Source organism: Balaenoptera physalus (genome assembly GCF_965194825.1).
Source record: "Balaenoptera physalus genome assembly, chromosome: 3".
Classification (NCBI taxonomy): domain Eukaryota; kingdom Metazoa; phylum Chordata; class Mammalia; order Artiodactyla; family Balaenopteridae; genus Balaenoptera; species Balaenoptera physalus.
This window is the reverse complement of record NC_138890.1, coordinates 56995354-57016136: the sequence shown is the minus strand read 5'-3', so window position 1 is coordinate 57016136 and position 20783 is coordinate 56995354. Positions and strand designations below refer to the sequence as shown.

Here is a 20783-nt window from a genome sequence, read left to right as displayed (position 1 = left end):
GTGAACTACAGGTATGTAAGGGTCCTCCTAAGCCTCACATTCAAGTATTCTAGATATTTCTAGAATATGAGATACAGGTATGAAAAATATGCTTCAGATGACAAAATTATCAAGAAAGAGAACAGATTAGTAGTTGCCATGGGTCAGGGGATGTGTGGTAGGTGGGTGTGGTTATAAAAAGGATCCTTGTGGTGATGGAACACTTCCGTATCTTGATTGCAGTGGTGGTCACAAGCATCTACACATGTGATGAAACTACATAGAGCTAAATACACACATACACACACACACGTGAATGTGAAACTGGCAAATCAAAATGAGGTTGATGGATGTTAATTTCCTAGTTGTGATATTGGGTAATTAAGCAAGAGTTACTACTGAGGGAGACTACACAAGGGGGCAGGTGATCACTGTATTATTTCTTGCATGTGAATCTATAATTATCTCAAAATAAAAAGTTAAAAACATATGTGATTCAATCACATGAAAATGACTATGCCAACACTGACTGTTCTCCTTCCCCTCCACTCCCTCTCTATCCCATGCTCCTCCAGTGGGGGCAAACCTGGAGTTACTTCAGAATGCACTCCCTCTGCATTCCTGGGATCAAGTCTGACTTAAGACATTTACTCCCAAGTTTCTGTGTACTGAAGACATTAATAATTCCTCTTAGTGCTTTTATTTGCATTCCTCCACAACATTCAGGAAAGTGTTCTCTGGAAAATGCATGCTGGAGGATAACAAAAGTTCCCATATTTGTTGATTTTAGTTCATAGAAACAGTGAGGGTAATGGAACTCATGCAGAGGAAAAATCTGCATGATCAAATGATTAAATTAGGTCATATCAGCATTTTATAAATACAGAATTTGGGTGTATCTTGAATATTATCTCCAAATAAGATTGACTCAGTTGTCCAACTTTCCAAAAAGCATTTGGAGGAATGCTACCTTGTAATTTTAACCCTCTTACTGAAAAGCAATACATCTACATTATTTTAAAAAAAAAACAGAAAGTATAAAATCACCTATAATGCCACCACTCAAATATACATATCAATTTTTCTTCAGTGCTCTTGTTCTTCTTAATCAGGACACTTGATTATAAATGGCACTCACTGAGACTTTGCAAGCTTCAGGTACAACCAGAAATGTGGGCTCCAGGGCTGTACTTAGGACTCATCCTGAGGTTTTCCAATTCTTGGCCCTGTTTGCTTTTATGCTGCTTCCATCTTTAGGCAGGTTTTTCCCTCTTGGTGGCAAAAACGGCTGCAGCAGGTCCTGACTTCTATCTCATGTTTAGGCAATCTTAGATGGAAAGAGAACTTCTCCTTCCTCGTGACTCTAATAAAGGTCCCCAAACGGAGTCTAATTAACTTGACTGGGCTAAGAGGCTATTTCTGAACCAATGGCTAACCAAAGAGGTAGATTGTGCTCGGTGCCAGGGCTGGGTCATGGGCATGAAATCAGGGCAGGTGATTAGGGTATGGGATCAGAGTGCATTTACCATTTTAATTTCTGTTTTAGTAATCACTAAATCATAGTAATCACTAAATCACCCGTAGATCAACAGGTTTACCCCGTTTTCTCGTCTTTTTTGCTCTAATTCCAGTGTGGTAAGAATATCACGTTAAATAAAAAGAAAAAAATGCAAATAAATCTAAGACAACTATTGTCAAGCTAATATCTACTTAGTACAATCAGTCATTACAGTTGTGGGGATAATATAGCTTCTCACATGCTGAGACTAAGAAACAGCACTGGCTATTAGTTCTGAGAGTACATAAGACATCAACAAAAAAGGAGATTGAAAAAGACTATATATAAGAGACATGACTGTGCAGCTCCATGTTTTACAAACTTTGCGTCATGATTTATTTGTGGGTCATGAAATCAATTTCGAGCATCATGACAAATTTAAGAAAAGGAAAGAGGGTAGAACATATGAAAGTGCAGCACATATGATGAAGTTAACTGCTTCTTAAAACTTTGGTTACAATTTATGTGTGGGTGTACACAGGCATGGACACACTCTGGGTCACAAGTCAAAATGTATTTCACCATAGGTCGAGTTAATTGAAAACACCTTGTGACTGGTGTAATTGGAGCTGGTATCTAAAATGTTCAAGAGGAAAGTCCTTTTAATATCTTCTGCACTGAGCATGAGTCACCACTGAACGAGCATCTCTTCAACATTCAAATCCCATATAGCTTAAGAGGGTCAACGATTTGCATTGTGCTGGGATCACCTGGTTTAGATTAGAACAATTCTCACCGGGCTTAGAATGAATCTCACAGACCTACATGAGTCTTCATTGCCATTTTTGCTAACTGTCCTCGGTAAATATTAGAGTCTCCAAAGAACACTGATCAAGGTATGTCACCTTTCCTTTAAAATAAACACACCTCTATTTCCCAACTAAGAGTAGTGTCAACATAACTGAAAAATTCAAGGAAATTGTGAACTGTTCTTATCGAATATTTTACATATTATCTAATATCGTTATGCTCTGATAATTTCTTTCAGTGACTTGTTAATTTTATGTTTTTGCACAGAAATGTTTATAATTCTAGTGGAGCCTGAGTAGTTTGAACTGTTTAAAAGGACCTCCTTTCTACCCGATCAACGCATACGAAAGTGGCAGTTCCTTAGGAGCCCTCCCATAATCATTTCCCCCTCCCACTCTAAAAATAAACATCTATTTTTTCAATCTGTTGTAAACTTCTATATACACAAGCTTATGACATCACCTTACAACCAGATTCCCATTTGTAACTTGCCTCGCCTTCCTCATAAGGAAACTCTGTAGCAGCCACTCTCATATTTCTTCAGAATCCCAGTGACTCGGCACAGGGTCAGATCTGCCTTTTCTCAATTTCTGGCACCCTTCAAAAGATCTTTAAGGTAACAAATGAAGTTGAAATCAACATTTCTTCCCCCCATCTGCTCAAGGACAATGATTTCAAAATCCTTATTGCTAGGTTTTCAAAGGCCAGGCCTGTAACACCAAATTCTCACAAGACGGTCTCCATTCGAAGTCCCTTAAGTCAAACAAGTCTAAATATAAACTTTTTTTCTGTCCCCTAGAACTGCTATTTTCTCCTCCTGACTTCCTGTGTCTATTAGAATCCACTGTTTTCTCAATGTACCCGGACTCAAAACTTCAAGATCATCTGGATTCCTTCTTTGGTCCTCATCTTACATATGCAATCACCATGAAGGTTTAATATCATTCAACCATGTGCAAATCTGCCTTGCTGGGCTCTAACCCTACTCCACAGTTTCATTCTGTCCAGGAAGGCATCCAGAGAATGTCACTTGACTGACCAATTCATGAGGCCAGAAATAAATGCAGCGTGGCATCATGTTAGGAATAGTTTTCTATTTCTAGCTTAAAATAAACCTAAAACGTAATAGGAGCTTATTGGGAAAGGCAAATGGTTTTATCATTTTCTGTTTTTTTTTTAAACAAAGATAATCTTCCTTCTTACTATGCTAATCATTAAACAGCCATTCCAACATTATATATATATATGTGTGTGTGTATGTATGTTTGTGTGTATATATATATAAATTTGTGTATGATTATATTATTTCATTTCACATTTAAGCTCCTTCTGCAATCCTGAATGTTTGGGGGTACTGGATAAAAGCAAAGCAGAACCCATCATTTCCCTTCTATTTCTTTTTGGCCACGCCACGCAGCTTGTGGGGTCTTAGTTTCTTGATCAGGGATCGAATCCGGGCCCTCGGCAGTGAAAGCACGGAGTTCTAACCACTGGACCACCGGGGAATTCCCTATTTTTTTTTTCTAATTCTTCTTTAAATGAGCCACCTTTCATTTCCCTTTTCTACAACTGGAAAAACAACAAATATATTTTATGTCAGTGAGGGCAAACAGGTTTCATTTTCCTCATCAGCTAAGATTGCTAATTGCTACCTGGAGTGCTATGTCAGGAAGGATTGTTGGTCACAACCAGGTTCCGCCAGAAAGAGTGCTGTGGTCAATTAGCGAGGTCTGCTTTTGCCTTGAGAAGGACAGGTGATGACTTGCATGTCATCCTGGGTCGAAACAAGAATCAAGGTCAATCTTAAAGCAGACAGAAGAGTTTGGCATCTACATGGCATCATCTGAATGGTGGGTTATTAGGGCTCTGGGCACAAAAGTAGCTATTTTGCCATCTTGTCACAATACTGAAATTCCAGGATTAGAAATTCATGAAGACTTTTTGAGAACTTTCACTATTAAAAAAATTGGGGGGGGGGAAGGTTGCACTTTCTACATACTATGTACATACTACATACTACATACTACAATTGTTTCCCTTATTCTGGGAAAGAGAATGAGCTTAAGCCATTATCAGTAAACATCTAAAGAGGGAATAGTCTATCAGACTGCTTTTCAATAGCAGTGAATGAAAGAAATGGTCTTTTGTATTGAAATATGGGATAAATTTATTAGAAGGAGAGCGAGTCAGGAGGATGAACTGAGGGGGCAGAGACAAATGAAGGGGGAAATCAACTGGTAACAATAGTCTTTTTTTGCTTCTTAAAACATAACCCCCCACCCCCCCCCAAAAAACTTTAAAAAAGTACAAGAAAAAAGGCAAACAAACTAAACAACATTTTTTAAAGAGAAAGAAAAAATAACAATCCTGGTAAGACTCATCCCTGACATTCTCTGCAAAGGCTACAACTCTCTTTGCCCTTTTTCCCTTATAGGCAGCAGCAGGCGTATCCAAGAAGCACAAACTTGTTGAATTCTATTCTAAGTAGACGTGGTTTTGCATCGGCTAAAAGGCAGCAGGGATTTAGGCCCTTTGGATTGTGGTGATGACGGCAATAAATATAACAGCAACCACCCGTCGTGTGTGCCATGTCTCAGCTCTGCATGAACTGCGTGCACAGGATCTCATTTTAGTCCTCACCCAGTCCTTGAGGGGTCGCTCTTATTATCCCTGATGCACAACTGGACTTCAGTAAGTCCACTTAAAGTCACACAAGGAGTAAACGACAGTGACAGAGCCAGAATTTGAACCCAAGTCTGTCTAAGGTCAAAGCTTATTCCTCCTCCTTTCCTTCCCCATGTCCTCTTCTAGCTCTTTGAAGGGTCTAGGTAACTGTCCATATCAGTTCTGGGGCTCAGACAAGACGATTTACACATGTCTGACATATGAGAAAGAGAGAGAGTTAAAACGCCACAGCATGAAAAGCGATTTTCTTATTGTTTATACTTAAATGAGACCCTCTGGACTAAAATTCTCTCATTTCCGCACTTTGGGTGGCTACATAAATTGTTCCAAAATGGAATTCATGTGACATTTACATAGCAACATTAACTCTGAATCTCTCAGTGGGAAAAATTCTGTAAACTGATGCTAATACTCACATTGGAAAAGGAAAACATGGACAAACCAAAGAAAATGCTTTCTGGTTTGTATACCTTGTATAAACAGATGTTTAAAACTTTAGTTTGCCTACATCTACCACGCATATAAGTGAGAATTAATTAAACTGAAATTCCATAGAAAGCTTCCCAAAGCTCCTAGTTTACTCATGAACTAGGATAAACACTGTAAATGAATAAAATACAGTGTATTAAACAATTTAAATATAGAGTCTTGGTTCCTTAAAATCAAGAAATACAGTATTCCAGTTGTACCGAGTGACCAAAAGTGACTGAAGTTTTCTTTTTTTAATTGGAAAAGCAATTAATTAATACAGAAAAGCACATGGTATAAAAACACCCCTGTGTCCTCAAACCAGAATTAACCAATAGTAACATTTAGCCATATGTGCTTCTAAAATTGTTTTTAATAAAGGAAAAATAAAGCAATACAGGGAAAGCTGAAGTATGTTGTATCCTTCCACGATTCCACACCCTTCCTTCCTTCTCTGCCTCTCCAGAAACAGCTTCTTTTTGAAACTTTGTGGATATCCTTCTAATTCACGTTTTTATATTTTACTAGGGAGCCAGAAACCAAATATTATATTACCATTGTTTGTGATTTTAAATTTTACAAAAATGGTCTAGTTTACATTGTGTATTCTATTACTTTCATTTTTTAACAATGTGGTATCTGCCCGGCTTAGTACAGGAAGATCTATTTATGCTAACTGCTATACTGTATTCCATCATTTAACTATACCAGGGTTTATGCACTGCTTTATCAATGACATTTACTGCTCCCCACCCCTATTTTTTTCTATTACAAACATGACTTCTTGTGTACATGTACGGGTGTTTTTCTAGGGTATACACCTAGAAGTGAAATTGCTGCATTGTAGGCGTTTGCATTTTCAACCTTACTGGGTAATTGCCAAATTGCTCTCCCAAGTGATTGTACCATTTTACACTCCCACCAGCAGTGTACTAGAGTTCCCATTTCTAATAGACTTACAAACACTTCAAATTGTCTGAGTTTTGAATTAGGAATCCTGATTTTAATTTCTTATTTTGCCAGTCTTTAGGCTGTGTATGGGGTATATCATAGCAGCTGCTGGCAGGCATTTTCATTATTATTAACAAAGAGCACAGCACTGATGTCTTAAAGTCATATTTGTAGCCGATATGTATTAAATGCATTTGGTTATGACACCATATAATAGAACAAAACAAGTACTTCTTTTTGTAGAGTTTGACTGAATCAAGCAATCACTAGGCAATACGCACAGACTTGGAAAAGTATAATTGGTGTTTTACATTACTTTCCTTTGCTTGCAATATCAACCACTTATTTTTTTATCAGCACTTGGCACCACACTGACATTGACTTATTCCCTTCTATTTGTATTCAGACCATCTTTGCTTGGTACACAGGCATAGCAACTGTTTTATCTAACTACCCCCGAGGGATTGTATTAATGGTACAGTAGTTACTATGTACACAGTCTGGCGAAACTTTTTCACATGAAGATAAATTGTCAGGTCCACAGAAAGAAAAAGAGGGTAAAAGGACGGGATGGGAAAGGGATGCTATAAAATAGACCTTCCCTCTTTAAATAGACCTTCCCTCTTTAAATGTAGCATTTCAAATTAATATTTTCCGTTACATCTAGTTGTAATGATGAAAAATGTAAAATAGACCTTCCCCCTTTAAATGTAGCATTTCAAATTAATATTTTCCATTACATCTAGTTGTAATGATGAAATATGTAACAACTCAGCTGATAACCAGTGAGTGGCTGACCCATACGAATGTGCTTCTGTGGTTTGATACTGGTTCTACTATCCATTCTCTTTTAGATCTATGAATGGGTCTACAAGTGCATAAAAAGGGGCAAAATCAACTACATAGTGTTTACAGATATCATTTAAAAGATGAATGCAACACTTAGAAGCTTAAGAAGGAAAAAGAAATATGACTTTGGCTTCCTACCTTTTTCCTTTTTGAGGGTATAAGAATGATGGTAGGCAAAAAAAAAAAAAACCAAGCATTTATGCACAACAGAATTTTAGAGATTCATGGGCCATTTTCATTTTACAGTTGGAAAATTTGAGGCATTAAAATAACTCATTTAAGGCACACTCTGCACTTCATTACTCTGACTCTTCCTGTTTTCTCCATGGAAGGGAAGATGTCCCTTCTCCTTTCCTAATGAAATGACTGAACTTCGTTAGCTTCGATTACCTGATCTTTGGAGCGTCACACTCAAACTCGCCACATCGTTAAATTTTCCTCTGAAATAGCATTAATGGCAGAGGAAAGTGGCCATTCTCACGGAGAAGTTTTCAATTCTATCTTGAATTTTGCACTTCATTTCATGATACAACTATGCTTGTTTTAACTTAAAAACACACGAATTGGAATTTCATTTCATGATACAATTATGCCTGTTTTAATTTTAAAACACCCCAAATCATTGAGTACAACGTGTGTTCCAGAAAGACGCGCCACGTCTGTCCTGTTCTTTTATTTAACAAATATTTATTGAGAACCATTTATCTGCTGAGAAAACAACCGAGGTCACTGCTCCTCTTGGCACTTACAGTAGAATCACAAAGCATGTGACTATAAATAATTATACAAAGAATCAGCGGAAGGTGTTGTGGTGTGTCTAAAAAGGAGAACTAACTCAGTCCAGGGGATTAGGAAAAGTAATGTTCAAGGTGAAAATTGAGTAGGAGGTAGCTTTCAATATTGCCTGCCACATAATCATTAAATTAAGAGAATCACCACATAATTTTTCACATTGATCTTTTCTAAAAGATGAGTTATAATGCTTTTGTAAAACATTAGACTTTTGGGGGTTTTCTGCATATAATTTTAATTCAAACAAAGATCACATTTTAAAAATTATTTGTCGTTCTGGATTTTTTGTACCTTTTCCTCCTCATCAGCCTATTAGTTGCTTAAGTGTGAGCTCAGCAATCCTGGTGCACGTAAATGTTGAGGGTGATCCTGGATTCTAAGACGGTCAGGGAAATAATCCAGAAGAAAGAATTTCAAAGATGCCCTTGAAAAACTGAATTTAATTGCCTAAACCACAAGCTCAGATCTTTGGAATACTGACCTCTGGTTCTAATTCCATTAGGTCCTTTAAAATCCATACCCTGCCCCTGCCCCCTTTTTCCCTCTCTGTAAAATGGGAATGACACAATGAAGTTGACTAGCAACTAATTTTCTTAGGTACATGTTTTGCTGGGCTCTTTTGTCCTGTTCTGTTATATAGTTAAGGAGGTCAATCTTTTCAACTAGTGGTGAAAATTTTTTTGTTTACTGAAGGTCCTAGATTTTCATTATTTATAAGAAATGAGTTAAGCGTGATGAATAAACATGGGTGACAATTAGTTGATTCTCTGTTGGGTCCTCACATGGAACCAGATGGTCTAGCGATGCATGTAAATAGATCATTTATTTCATTTGGAAATCTGATAGCTGAATAAAGAATTAGACATTTGTTATTAAAGTACATTTACCAATGTTCTAATTTAATATATTGTTAAAACAAATGCAAAGTGAAGTTAAGGGACTTAAATTACTTTGGTCAACTGGGAATAAATTCAAAAGCTTCTTCAAAAGCTGGAATTTAATGCCTGCAATCTAGCTGCTATATACTGAACATTTGTGTCCCCCCAGAATTCATATGTTGAAGCCCTGATTCACATGTGATGGTATTTGGAGATGGAGCTTTTGGGAAGGTTTCGATGAACTCATGAAAGTGGAGACTCTTTGATTGGATTAGTGTCCTTATAAAAACAGGAAGAGAGACCAGAGTTTCTCCCTCTCTGCCAGTTGAGGACACAATGAGAAGGAAACCAGCTGCAAGCCAAGAAGAGGGCTCTTACCAGGAACGAATCTGCTGACACCTTGATCTGGAATTTCCCAGCACCCAGAAATGTAAGAAAATAAATTTCTGTTGTTTTAAGCCACCCAATCCATGGTATTTTGTTATAGCAGCCTGAGCTGATTAAAATACTAGCTTATTTATTTATTTTATTTAAAAATTACATTTAAAATACTAATTATAATTTGTAAATATTGATTTGACTTGGCTTTCTGAAAATTTTGGCATGTACAACTAGGGGGAAGCAGCATATATTTTATAGGGTTACTTCATGCTTTATGAGAAGTTATAGATTGATTTTACCATTGAAAATGACAGATTTATGCCCCATTGAACACTAAACAGCACTTCCTGATTTTTATACTAACATACTTTGACTTTCTGCATGCTTGGTAAATATGCATAATAATGGTAGAAAGATTTAGACAGGTAATAAAGAGGGAGGATTATCCAACCATGTTCTTCAACAAGGGATGATACGGTGCCATGCCAGTGTATTCATTAGAGTATTGTATTTGGTACAACAAAGAGAGTTAGAGTTCCTTATAAATGATTTTATTTAAAACAATCTCCCTGAAAACTCTAAGGGTGGGAGTAAATCTCTTATCTCATAGATAGAAGAAATATTTGCACATAAATTCTTTAATGTAATGAAGATGAAAATTACAATACCTCAGTGATCTCAGATAAATAATGAAGCACCTCAGCTTTAAATGAGTTGTTCAGAATGCTTTCATAATAACAATAATGCTATTAAAGGAATGATAAAAGGTTTGGAGACACTGTAGTTTTGCCATCTTGTTCCTAGGCAAAACCATGGCTCTGATAATACCACTTCCAGATCTAACTTCCTCTAAAGGATGTGAAAAGTCATTATTTAAATATATGAGTAATAATGAAACTCACTTTGCCCATAAGATTGACAAAAATTTGAAAGATGCTATTTGCTGTTTTTTTTGTGACTCTATCACAGTTCTCAGTTGCACACAATAGAATCTACTATAGCTAATTTAAACAGAAATAAAACATTAAAAATTATTAAATGCTCAGAAAATTAGCATACTTGCAGAAACAGGCTCTAAGCTGTGTTACAGAATAGGTCTCACTGCAAGGCTTCAGAACCGTCCTAATGAAGGAGCTGCTGCCATCCTGGACCTCGAATCACAAGGTCTGCCACCTCCAGCACCAGCAAAAACGATGTCCTGTGCCTAACAACTTCTCTTATGTAATTCTTTTCTGATCCAAGTTTCATGTGACTGACTCTAATTGGTGGTTTCCCAACTGCAGAAGAAACTGGGAAATGTAGTTTTTAAATTCTTTGGAAAGGAAGGATTCAAATATATACATTATCAAAACATAGAAAAGGTGTCCAAAATTTTTCAATAGCCCCGATTAACTAACGTCCTTCTTGATAAAGATACTGGAATCCTGAGAGTAGTATCAACTAGGAAAGGATTTTTGAAAGGCAATTTGGTGTTACCAAAGACAACTTAAAATTCATATTCAGTATGATTATCTGTTTCATTTCTAGGAATCTATCCTGCAAAAATAATTACACATGTATCAAAAATATGTATAAAGATGTTTGCTAGGGCATTGTTTGTAACATTAAAAATAGTCAACGTTTATTAAAGGTCCTGTAACCACTAAGGTCCTGAACTGTAGCCTGTCCTTTGTTGAGAATTGCCCATACTGCCATATAACATGGATGACCAGCAATGGTGACCATGGGGGGATTTCTGATTATACACAGGGTCACTATATTCCACAGGGACCATGGCCTTGGTAAGGAGTGGAACCAGATGCTCACTCATTCCCTTTCATCACCACCTATTTTCATCAGCAAGCCAATGGAGCACATAAGAATCACCTAAGGGGCTTGTGTATAAAACATATTCTTGGACACAATTCCCTAGAGACTCTAACTCAGTAAGTCTGGGGTGAAGCCCAGGATTTTGCATTATTGATAGGCTTCCACAATGCTGTAGGCAGAATAATGTCCCCCCAATCAAAAAGAGGTCTGCATTCTCATTGTAATTTCTTCCAACCTCATGATTGTAAGTACCATCTTTATGCCAAAAATCCGCAAATTTAAACTCTTTGCCAAACCTCTCTTCTGAACTCCAGCCTCACGTATCCAACTGCCTACTCTACATTTCCAATTGGAAGTCTAATATAAACACCTCAAGCTTGACGTGTCCAAAACCAAACTACTAATGTCTCCCCTGCCCCCAAAATCTTCCCTACTCATAAACTTCCCCATCTCAATTGAAGGCATCTAGGTTTTACTGTTTCAGGACAAAAACCATGGAATCATCCTTGGTGACTCTTTTCCCCCTTTTTTCTCATATCCCATATTTAATCCAACACCAAATTGTATTGATAAGATTTCCAAAATATCCTGAGAGTCCAACCATTTAAAATCACCCATCCACCACCCTAGCTGAGTCATAAATTGGAATACTGGACCACTGCAACAGCCTCTCCACTGGTCTCCCAGATTCCATTTCACTCTTCATATTCTATTCTCAACTCAGAAAGCAGAGTCATATACTGAAATACATCAGATCTCTCAGCTCTGCTCAAAACTCACCAGTAGCTCCTCATTCCACCTGCAAGTCTACAAGTCCTAAATGATCTGCCCCCATCCTGCCATTACCTCACTGACCTCATCGCCTCCTACTCCCACCTTGTTCTCTTTGTATCAGCCACACTGCTCCTGACTTAGGACTGTCCCCTCTCCCTGGAATGTTCTTTCTACAGACATCTACACCTCTGTCATTTCCTGTGTTCAAAAGCCACCCTCTCCATAAAGCCTATCCCAATTAACCTATTGAAAATGCAGCCCTCACCCAGTGACCATGGCACCCTTCATTCCCTTTTCCTGCTCCATTTCTAATAAATACTATTGTTTACTTATTTATTATCTCTACCCTTTATTATTTATTTCTCCCCACTAGAGTATTAGCTCCATGAGGGCAGGAGTTTTGTCTATTTGGCTTGTTGATGTATCTCATGTTCCTATTACAATGCCTACAAGGGTCTAAATAAATAGCTGTTACATTTGTTGAAATAGGACCACAGACCACACTCTGAAAAACAGAATTAAACATCTTCCACAAGATGTATTTATCACATCATCATGGTGGCATTAGAATAAAATTCATATTAACTTGTTTTATTGAATATCAGAATTGTATTTCTTGAATAATTTGTGACTTTGGGATCACAAAGTCTCCAACCCTTGTACAAGATATTCTTTCCTGCTGAAAGGTCTACTTACTTTTCATGGCTTAATGAAGCATTTTAATGTGTAGCCCACATGGAGCTCTCTCAAGAACTGTCATCAGAACATTTTGTCTCCTGGACCCTGAAACTAGGTTGTGAATATAGGGAAATAAGATGGACTTTATTTTTTTTACATCGTTTGGAAGAACTGCAATGGTCTAGGGTTTTACACTGTTTGTTCTTCTACTCACTGAAAGGAACCAAGTGGCAAAGTAATTATTGATCACACAATATTTCTAGGCCTATGCTAAAACTAAAGAAAAATGTCCAATTGAGGGAAACTTCCCAGAAAATAGTTTCGAGTATTTTGGTGTTCAGTCACATTGTGTTCCAAATATGTAACTGAATATGTATCTTGAGCAACAGAATAACCAAATTATTATTATTTACCAGTTGGGTTTTCTTTTCTAAATAGTCCAACTCAGTTTTTTTCTGATTGAGTAAACCAGCAAGATAAAAACAAACCTCCACTTACCCTTGTTCTATAGATCTGATTCTTCCTGGGATATTTTAGAAAGTGGCAATTACCATATAGCAGGAATATTCTGCAGAAAGGGTGATTGTACCTTGCATTCAAGCTTTGCAAAACTACTACTCTGCCATATACTTATTGGAGTCTGTCTTGCCTCAGTATCTTTTTGCACATTCCCTTTCTTTTCTTTTTGAGTCTGAGCTCAAGAGCTAACATCCTCTACCTTCATCCTCTTATTCTCATCACTTCCTTATCATCCCATATTGTACTCATCTTGGCCTTTACCACTCTGTGTTGTAATCCTATGTTGCAATCATCTGTTTTTCCTTGGCTGTTCTCTATTAGACCATATCGTTCCTCTCTCTGTCCCATTTCTACTAGGGTGTATGGAACATAGCTCTAAATGAGCACTTGGCAGTGAATTTTTTGGAAGGAATGTGAGTACTGGGAGTTGGGCCATCAGGAGGTAGAGAAATTTTTACAGATCCTGATACCTGGACATTAGGTAAGACAGAACTATTCAGATCCTTGTAAAACTTTATAATAACCAGTGCCTTTTCCATTTCCTTGTCTACCCTCAAATGAGAAATGAGAGAAAACTTAGGCTCAGTGAGATCTTTATTCAAAGAATAATTCATGTTCGCTGGCTTCAAGATGACGGAGGAGTAAGACGTGGAGATCACCTTCCTCTCCACAAATACATCAGAAATACATCTACATGTGGAACAACTCCTACAGAACACCTACTGAACGCTGGCAGAAGAACTCAGACTTCCCAAAAGGCAAGAAACTCCCCAGGTACCTGGGTAGGGCAAAAGAGAAAAGAAAAACAGAGACAAAAGAATAGGGACGGGACCTGTACCTCTGGGAGGGAGCTGTGAAGGAGGAAAGGTTTCCACACACTAGGAAACCCTTTGCGGGCGGAGACTGCGGGTGGCGGAGGGGGGAAGCTTTGGATCCACAGAGGAGAGCGCAGCAACAGGAGTCCGGAGGGCAAAGCGGAGACATTCCCACACAGAGGATCGGTGCCGACCAGCACTCACCAGCCCGAGAGGCTTGTCTGCTCACCCGCCAGGGTTGGGGCTGGGAGCTGAGGCTCGGGCTTCAGAGGTCAGATCCCAGGGAGAGGACTGGGGTTGGCTGCGTGAAGACAGCTTGCAGGGGTCTAGTGCACCACGGCTAGCCGGGAGAGAGACCGGGAAAATGTCTGGACCTGCTGAAGAGGCAAGAGACCATTGTTTTGGGGTACATGAGGAGAGGGGATTCCTTCCCCGTGTGCTCACATAAGGCAGAGTACTACCTAAGTGAGCTCCAGAGATGGGCACGAGCCGTGACTATCAGCTTGGACCCCATAGACAGGCATGAAATGCTAACGCTTCTGCTGCTGCCAGCAAGAATCCTGTGTGCAAGCACAGATCACTACTTACACCCCCCACTCACACCCCGGGAGTCTGTGCAGCATGCCACTGCCAGTGTCCCGTGATCCAGGGACAACTTCCCCAGGAGAACACATGGTGCACCTCAGCTGTTGCAATGGACTCTGCTGCTGCAGGCTCACCCCACATTCCAATTATGACCAGTGTACCCCTCCCTCCCCCCAGCCTGAGTGAGCAAGAGCCCCCTCATCAGCTGCTGCTTTAACCCCTTCCTGTCTGGGCAGGCAACAGATGCCTGAGGGTGACCTATATGCAGAGGTGGGGCCAAAACCAAAACTGAACCCCAGGGGCTGTGCAAACAAAGAAGAGAAAGGGAAATATCACCATGCAGTCTCAGGAGCAGCGGATTAAATTCTCACAATCAACTTGATGAACGCTACATGTGTGGAATACCTGAATAGACAACGAATCATCCCAAAATTGAGGCATGGACTTTGGGAACAACTGTAGACTTGGGGTTTGCTGTGTGCAACTGATTTGTTTCTGATTTTTATGTTTATCTTAGTTTAGTTTTTAGCGCTTGTTATCATTGGTGGATTTGTTTATTAGTTTGGTTGCTCTCTTTTTTTTGTATTATTTATTTATTTTTAAATTTTAATCATTTTAAAATTTTTTTCTTAATTTTTATTATTATTATTTTTTCTTTCTTTTTTTTCTCCTTTTCTTCTGAGCTGTGTGGCTGACAGGGTCTTGGTGCTCTGGCTTGGTGTCAGGCATGAGCCTCCAAGGTGGAAGAGCTGAGTTCAGGACATTGGTCCACCAGAGACCTCCTGGCCCCACGTAACATCAATCAGTAAGAGCTTTCCCAGAGATCTCCGTCTCAATACTAAAACCCAGTTCCACTCAACAACCAGCAAGCTCCAGTGCTGGATGCCCCATGCCAAACAACTAGAAAGACAGAAACACAACCCCATTAGCAGAGAGGCTGCCTAAAATCATGCTAAGTTTACAGACACCCCACAACACAGCAGTGGATGGAGCCCTGCCCACCAGAAAGACAAGATCCAGCCCCACCGACCAGAGCACAGGCACCAGTCCCCTCCACTAGGAAGCCTACACAAGACACTGAACCAACCTCACCCACTGGGGGCAGACACCAAAAACAACAGGAATGACAAAACTGCAGCCTGCTAAAAGAAGACCCCAAACACAGTAAGATAAAAAAATGAGAAGACAGAGAAATGTGCAGCAGATGAAGGAGCAAGGTAAAAACCCACCAGACTAAACAAATGAAGAGGAAATAGGCAAACTACCTGAAAAAGAATTCAGAGTAATGATGGTAAAGATGATCCAAACTCTCAAAAATAGAGTAGAGAAAATACAAGAAACGTTTAACAAGGACCTAGAAGAACTAAAGAGCAAACAATGATGAACAACACAATAACTGAAATTAAAAATTCTCTAGAAGGGATCAACAGCAGAATAACTGAGGCAGAAGAACGGATAAGTGACCTGGAAGACAAAAAAGTGGAAATAACTACCACAGAGCAGAATAAAGAAAAAAGAATGAAAAGAATTGAGGACAGTCTCAGAGACCTCAGGGACAACATTAAACACACTGACATTCGAATTATAGCAGTCCCAGAAGAATAAGAGAAAAAGAAAGAGTCTGAGAAAATATTTGAAGAGATTATAGTTGAAAACTTCCCTAACATGGGAAAGGAAATAGTCAAGTCCAGGAAATGCAGAGAGTCCTATACAGGATAAATCCAAGGAGAAACACACCAAGACACATATTAATCAAACTATCAAAAATTAAATACAAAGAAAAAATATTAAAAGCAGCAAGGGAAAAGCAACAAATAACATACAAGGGAATCCCCATAAGGTTAACAGTGGGTCTTTCAGCAGAAACTCTGCAAGGCAGAGGGAGTGGCAGGACATATTTAAAGTGACGAAAGGGAAAAACGTACAACTAAGATTACTCTACGCAGTAGGAATCTCATTCAGGTTCAACGGAGAAATTAAAACCTTTACAGACAGGCAAATGTGAAGAGAATTCAGCACCACCAAATCAGCTCTGCAACAAATGCTAAAGGAACTTCTCTAGGCAGGAAACACATGACAAGGAAAATACCTTCAAAAACAAACCCAAAACAATTAAGAAAATGGTAATAGGAACATACATATCGATAATTACCCTGAATGTAAATGGATTAAATGCTCCAACCAAAAGACACAGACTGGCTGAATGGATACAAAAACAAGACTCACATATATGCTGTCTACAAGAGACCCACTTCAGACCTAGGCACACATGCACACTGAAAGTGAAGGGATGGAAAAAGATATTCCATGCAAATGGAAATCAAAAGAAGGCTGGAGTAGCGATTCTCATATCCTACGAAATAGACTTTAAAATAAACACTATTACAAGGGACAAAGAGGACACTACATAATGATCAAGGGATCATTCCAAGAAGAAGATATAACAACTGTAAATATTTATGCACCCAACATAGGAGCACCTCAATACATAAGGAAAATGCTAACAGCCATAAAAGGGGAAAGCAACAATAACACAATCAGAGTAGGGGACTTTAACACCCCACTTTCACCAATGGACAGATCATCCAAAATGAAAATAAATAAGGACATACAAGCTTTAAATCACACATTAAACAAGATGGACTTAATTGATATTTAAAGGACATGCCATCAAAAAACAACAGAATACACTTTCTTGTCAAGTACTCATGGAACGTTCTCCAGGATAGATCATATCTTGGGTCACAAATCAAGCCTTGGTAAATATAAGAACATTGAAATCATATCAAGTATCTTTTCTGACCACAACGCTATGAGACTAGATATCAATTACAGTAAAAAAAACTGTAAAAAATACAAACACATAGAGGCTAAGCAATACACTACTAAATAACCAAGAGATCACTGAAGAAATCAAAGAGGAAATCAAAAAATACCTAGAAACAAATGACAATGAAAACATGATGACCCAAAACCTGTGGGATGCAGCAAATGCAGTTCTAAGAGGGACGTTTATAGCAATACAATCCTACCTCAAGAAACAAGAAACATCTCAATTAAACAACCTAATCTTACACCTAAAGCAATTAGAGGAAGAAAAACCAAAAAAACCCGAAGTTAGCACAAGGAAAGAATTCATAAAGATCAGATTAGAAATAATAAAAAAGAAAGGAAGGAAACAATAACAAATATCAATAAAACTAAAAGCTGGTTCTTTGATAAGATAAACAAAATTAATAAACCATTAGTCAGACTCATCAGGAAAAAAAGAGAAAAGACTCAAATCAACACAGTTAGAATGAAAAAGGGAGAAGTAACAACCGACACTGCAGAAATACAAAGGATCATGAGAGATTACTACAAGCAACTCTATGCCAATAAAATGGACAACTTGGAAGAAATGGACAAATTCTTAGAAATCACAACCTTCCAAGATGGAACCAGGAAGAAATAGAAAATATAAACAGACTAATCACAAGCACTAAAACTGAAACTGTGATTAAAAATCTTCCAACAAACAAAAGCCCAGGACCAGATGGCTTCACAGGCGAATTCTATCAAACATTTAGAGAAGAGGAAACACCTATCCTTCTCAAACTTGTCCAAAATATAGCAAGGAAGACTCCTAAACTCATTCTACGAGGTCACCATAACCCTGATATCAAAACCAGACAAAGATGTCACAAAGAAAGAAAACTACAGGCCAAAATCAGTGATGAACATAGATGCAAAAATTCTCAACAAAATACTAGCAAACAGAATCCAACAGCACATCGAAAGGATCATACACCATGATGAAGGGGGATTTATCCCAGGAATGCAAGGATTCTTCAATATATGCAAATCAATCAATGTGATAAACCATATTAACAAACTGAAGGATAAAAACCATATGATAATCTCAATATATGCAGAAAAAGCTTTCCACAAAATTCAACACCTATTTATGATAAAAACTCTCCAGAAAGTGGGCACAGAGGGAACCTACCTTAACATAATAAAATCCATATATGACAAACCCACAGCTAACATCATTGTCAATGGTGAACAACTGAAACCATTTTCACTAAGATCAGGAACAAGACAAGGTTGCCCACTCTCACCACTATTATTCAACATAGTTTTGGAAGTTTTAGCCACAGCAATCAGAGAAGAAAAAGAAATAAAAGGAATCCAAATCAGAAAAGAAGAAGTAAAACTGTCACTGTTTGCAGATGACACGATACTATACATAGAGAAAACAAAAGTTGCTACCAGAAAACTACTAGAGCTAATCAATGAATTTGGTAAAGTTGCAGGATACAAAATTAATGCACAGAAATCTCTTGCATTCTTGTACACTAACAACGAAAAATCTGAAAGATAAATTAAGGAAACACTCCCATTTACCACTGCAACAAAAAGAATAAAATACCTAGGAATAAACGTACCTAAGGAGACAAAAGACCTGTATGCAGAAACTTTAAGACACTGATGAAAGAAATTAAAGACAATACAAAAAAGATGGAGAGATATACCATGTTCTTGGATTGGAAGAATCAACATTGTGAAAATGACTATACTACCCAAAGCAATCTACAGATTCAATGCAATCCCTATCAAACTACCAATGGCAGTTTTCACATAACTAGAACAAAAAATTTCACAATTTGTATGGAAACACAAAGACCCTGCATAGCCAAAGCAATCTTGAGAAAGAAAAACGAAGCTGGAGGAATAAGACTCTCTGACTTCAGACTGTACTACAAAGCTACAGTAATCAAGACAGTATGGTACTGGCACAAAAACAGAAATATAGATTAATGGAACTGGATAGAATGCCCAGAGATAAACCCATGCACATATGGGCACCTAATTTATGACAAAGGAGGCAAGAACATACAATGAAGAAAAGACAGCCTCTTCAATAAGTGGTGCTGGGAAAACTGGACAGCTATATGTAAAAGAATGAAATTAGAACACTCCCTAACACCATACACAAAAATAAACTCAAAATGGATTAAAGACCCAAATATAAGGGCAGACACTATAAAACTCTTAGAGGAAAATGTAGGCAGAATACTCTGTGACATAAATCACAACAAGATCCTTTTTGACCCACCTCCTAGAGAAAGGGAAATGAAAACAAAAATAAACAAATGGGACCTAATGAAACTTAAAAGCTTTTGCACAGCAAAGGAAACCATAAACAAGACAAAAAGACAACCCTCAGAATGGGAGAAAATATTTGCAAATGAAGCAACTGACAAAGGATTAATCTCCAAAATTTACAAGCAGCTCATGCAGCTCAGTATCAAAAAAACCAACAACCCACTCCCAAAATGGGCAGAAGACCTAAATAGGCATTTCTCCAAAGAAGATATACAGATTGCCAACAAACACATGAAAGGATACTCAACATCACTAATCATTAAAGAAATGCAAATCAAAACCACAATGAGGTATCACCTCACACCAGTCAGAATGGCCATCATCAAAATATCTACAAAAGTTAAATGCTGGAGTGGGTGTGGAGAAAAGGGAACCCTCTTGCACTGTTGGTGGGAATGTAAATTGATACAGCCACTATGGAGAACAGTATGGAGGTTCCTTAAAAAACTAAAAATAGAACTACCATATGACCCAGCAATCCCACTACTGGGCATATACCCTGAGAAAACCATAATTCAAAAAGAGTCATGTAGCACAATGTTCATTGCAGCTCTACTTACAATAGCCAGGACATGGAAGCAACCTAAGTGTCCATTGACAGATGAATGGATAAAGAAGATGTGGCACACATATACAATGGAATATTACTCAGCCAGAAAAGGAAATGAAATTGAGTTATTTGTAGTGAGGTGGATGGACCTAGAGACTGTCATACAGAGTGAAGTAAGTCAGAAAGAGAAAAACAAATACTGCATGCTAACACATATATATGGAATCTAAAAAAAAAAAGAAAAAGATTCTGAAGAACTTAGCGGCAGAACAGGAATAAAGACACAGACGTAGAGAATGGACTTGAGGACACGAGGAGGGGGAAGGGTAATCTGGGACGAAGAGAGACAGCAGCAAATGACATATATATTACTACCAAATGTAAAATAGATAGCTAGTGGGAAGCAGCTGCATAGCACAGGGAGATCAGCTCGGTGCTTTGTGACCACCTAGAGGGGTGGGATAAGGAGGGTGGGAGGGAGACACAAGAGGGGGGGATATGAGGATATATGTGTACATATATAACTGATTTACTTTGTTATACAGCAGAAACTAACGCAACATTGTAAAGCAATTATACTCCAATAAAGATGTTATTAAAAAACTAAAACA

At 38.2% G+C, this 20783-nt stretch overlaps 1 long non-coding RNA gene across 1 annotated transcript in view; it reads left to right on the top strand.

Moving 5' to 3' along the window:
* Positions 1-20369, top strand: part of LOC309657227 — a 391265-nt gene extending 370896 nt beyond the window's left edge. Inside the window, exon 2 of the long non-coding RNA XR_014261724.1 lies at positions 20312-20369. This is a non-coding gene — a long non-coding RNA (uncharacterized lncRNA). The remainder of the gene's footprint in view (positions 1-20311) is intronic.
* The last annotated feature ends 414 nt before the right edge of the window (positions 20370-20783 follow it).